Source organism: Cyprinodon variegatus, unplaced genomic scaffold (genome assembly GCF_000732505.1).
Source record: "Cyprinodon variegatus isolate N-32 unplaced genomic scaffold, C_variegatus-1.0 Scaffold725, whole genome shotgun sequence".
NCBI lineage: Eukaryota > Metazoa > Chordata > Actinopteri > Cyprinodontiformes > Cyprinodontidae > Cyprinodon > Cyprinodon variegatus.
Genome location: NW_015151178.1, coordinates 242390 through 243941, shown reverse-complemented (window position 1 = coordinate 243941; position 1552 = coordinate 242390).

The window sequence follows — 1552 nt, the reverse complement described above, 5'->3', positions numbered from 1 at the left end:
GTACTTCCACTTTTACCAGAGTATTTTTTAACACAAGTATCTGTACTTTTACTCAAGTACGGAAAGTGAGTACTTTTGCCATCTCTGCATATAACACAAAATCTAGTTCTGAAAAGAGCAGGAATTTTGTACTTATCATCTTTGATGTTAGTATATTGATGTTTATAATTAACCAAAAAAAAAAAAAAATGTTTTGAATATTCCAACTGAGAGTGTTACTGCTGCCACCATCTGTATTAGAGGGAAAAAAATGGTAGGGGTGGCCAGAGGGGTGGCCAATTATTGGCTAAGGGTGGCCATGGTCACCCCTGGCCCACCATCTAGCTCCCACCCTGTGTGGCAGTGGTTAGAGCGCATGATCCATGTACGGAGGCTGATTTATACTTCGACGCAGCCAACCCAGGTTGAAGTCTGACTTGTGGTCCTTTGCGAGCCACTAGTGCTGTAAAAAATCAAAAAAAAGGAAAGAGGCAAGCTTCATGTAGCTTATCGTCCTCTTTGCTTCTTCAAAGGGATCCATGTTGTAACAAAAGACTTTAGCGTATTTGATAAAAGATTTATTTTATTTGTAAGTACAACACAGTAACAATAATAAATAATAAAACAGCGTCGGGATCAAATGCTTCTCAGGTAAATTATAACAATGTGTTACGACGGCTGAAAGATGCTTCACTATCACTATAAACAGTCGTTAATTATCTTCTTATTTCATTTTGATTTCACGTCTGTTTCTGCTAATGCTGTTAGCTCTAGCTGCTACAGTATGTTTGTTCCAATAGAAATCTCATGTAACATCTTATGAAAATGTTGAGGCAGTGACAGAGTGTGGCATTTTGCTAAATTTATTCATGTTACGATATGATAAAAAATAACTGCTAATGTTAGCCTTCCTGTGTTTAATCTGTAGGTTCAGACCTAACCGCGTCATCTACCCAGCGTGCATTGCTCAGGTGGAAAAAATGGCGACATTAATAGATGAAAAATACAACAAAGGATGTATCATTTTTGAAGTAACACGTTTTTACGTATAACTAACAGGATTTTTTTTAAAGTAAATTGTAAAGCTGCAACATATGTATTTTTTTCAGTACAATTTTAACTTTTTATTCTGCACCATTGGTCAGGGAGCTAACAGCAGCAGAAAGAGGCAGTCATGGCCACTGCTATAAACAAATGATTTGCTCCCTTCTTTTGCATCTAGCTGCACCTGTGTTCACCCTTCTTATTATCTCTAAATCATATCTGTGGACTGCCTGCATGCCTCATCTTGTTACTCAAAACAACAGCTGCTGTTTGGATGTCAACTTCACTCAGAGCCGCCCGTCTCCTGCAGAGAAAACACAGATATGATGTGTCAAATCATAACTAATGCTTTCAGGTCTAAAAACGCTGCAATGAATGCTAACCATGAGGCTGAAAACAGTCAGATGGAGACAATCTTTCTGCTGGTAAACTGGGAGCAGATGTGATGTTAATGTACAGAAACTGGATGCACTGGTAAAAAATATCCAGAAATAAGTAAAAATTTCTTAAATTAAGTGTATTTCCCCTT